The sequence below is a fragment of the Ictidomys tridecemlineatus genome, chromosome 1 (genome assembly GCF_052094955.1).
Source record: "Ictidomys tridecemlineatus isolate mIctTri1 chromosome 1, mIctTri1.hap1, whole genome shotgun sequence".
Classification (NCBI taxonomy): Eukaryota; Metazoa; Chordata; class Mammalia; order Rodentia; family Sciuridae; genus Ictidomys; species Ictidomys tridecemlineatus.
The window spans coordinates 140,497,865-140,499,841 of NC_135477.1; the positions used below are offsets into that span (position 1 = coordinate 140,497,865).

General features: G+C 49.9%; 1 pseudogene; it reads left to right on the top strand.

Annotated features, from left to right (window-relative positions):
* Positions 1-246: 246 nt before the first annotated feature.
* On the top strand, positions 247-1,372 carry LOC144377398 (NF-kappa-B inhibitor-interacting Ras-like protein 2 pseudogene; annotated as a pseudogene).
* Positions 1,373-1,977: the final 605 nt, after the last annotated feature.

The window sequence follows — 1,977 nt, forward strand, 5'->3', positions numbered from 1 at the left end:
TGCAAATTCTTTTCAGCTTTAATAAATAGACATGGTAGCCAGTTTTTAAAAGTTGTACATCCACTAAAGACTCATTTTATCTAAGTTCCTTTTTGTAACTGTTCTGTTACTGGGTTGGGTATTTTATTAGAAAGCACATGAGTAAGAGAGAATGTTGGCTCTTTAATTATACATACCATGATTTTACAGTTTTGGAAACATTTTCAGGGTATTTAAGACTTCTAGGAAGTCTACTTCCACCCGCGGAAGAGGGAAGTCTGTGGTGGTGCTGCGGCTGCCCTGTTTTCTGCCAGCTGGGAGGGGCCGGGTAGAGGTTCTGCGGGAGCCCTAGGAGGTGGAAGGTTAAGCATGGGGAAGAGCTGCAAGGTGGTCGTGTGTGATCAGGCATCCGTGGGTAAAACTTCAATCCTAGAACAGCTCCTGTACGGGAACCATGTAGTGGGTTCTGAGATGATTGAAACCCAGGAAGATATCTACGTAGGCTCTATTGAGACAGAACGGGGAGTGCGGGAGCAGGTGCGCTTCGAGATGGGGCTGAGCTGCCTGGGAACTGCTTCTCCTGCACGGATGGCTACGTCCTGGTCTACAGCACAGATAGCTCCTTTCAGCGTGTGGAGCTACTCAAGAAGGAGATTGACAAATCTAAGGATAAGAAGGAGGTCACCATTGTGGTCCTGGGCAACAAGTGTGACCTACAGGAACAGCGGCGTGTAGACCCAGATGTGGCTCAGCATTGGGCCAAGTCAGAGAAGGTGAAGCTGTGGGAGGTATCAGTGGCTGACCGCCACTCCCTCCTGGAGCCCTTTGTCTACCTGGCCAGCAAAATGACTCAGCCCCAGAGCAAGTCTGCCTTCCCCCTCAGCCGCAAGAACAAGGGCAGTGGCTCCTTGGATGGGTGAAGAGCTACCATTCCTTCTTCACCCTCCCAACCCTGTTCCAGCTTCTGGAACTCTAGAGGATAGGCTAAGCGTAAGGCGACTATGTAGGCAATCTGTCCTTCCCAGTCAGCAGAGGGAGCAACCCACTAGCCTAGGCATCTGAGCTATCTCAGGCCCATGCCACTTCTTTCTCTGAACTCTTAAGAAATGCAGATAATTTTGATTAGTGCCCTCTTCCCATACTCTCCCTCCTTACCTCCCAACTTAAGACAGGTTTTTCTCCACTGTTGCCTGGAGTTGTGGGTCAGCATCCCTTCTATCTGCCCTGGACAGGAAATAGAGCTATCATACTGAAAGTGCCCAATTTAGGATTTGGGTCCTATTATAGGGTCCCAACTTCCTGAGCTTCCTGCCAGTAACAGACACACACACACACACACACTCTCTCTCTCTCTCTCTCTCTCTCTCTCTCTCTCTCTCTCTCTCTCTCACACACACACACACACACACACACACACACACACACACACTCTTAAGGCACTATCCTGGATTTGAGAATGGGTATCCAGGTATTGCATGCGTGGCGTACTTGTGCTTACTTGTATTAGCATTAGGAGAAGCTCCATCCCTCACCTAACCTTTTTCCTGGCCTATCCTTGGCTGGAAGAGGTTAGTCACCTAGGAGTATCGTTTTCTGTATGAATTCTTCCCCTGCTCCCAATTGTTTCACTTCCTCTTCCTGTTTGGAGAGCAGATGGGCCTCTTTGGTTGAGGTTGAATGGAGAGAAGACTGGGCTAAGCAGCAAGCTATGACCCAGCAAGGTCATTCCCCTCTAGGTGTTGATTTTCTCATCTGTAAGTGAGAGGAGTTGCTTAGACGATCTACATCCTTTCCAGCTGGATGACTTTCTAAAGCCAGAGGCTTGAGCCACCTGTGACTGGCCCCCTTGCTTCTCCTTCTTCAAGGTGCTATGTCTGCCAGCCCTGGAGGCTGGACATGTCTCTTCCTCCAACCACCAGGGGGCAGGAGTACACTCCACTCTCAGTTGCCAGAGTGGCCACTCAGTGCCCAATCTATCCACCTGCCCTTGAGGGCTGG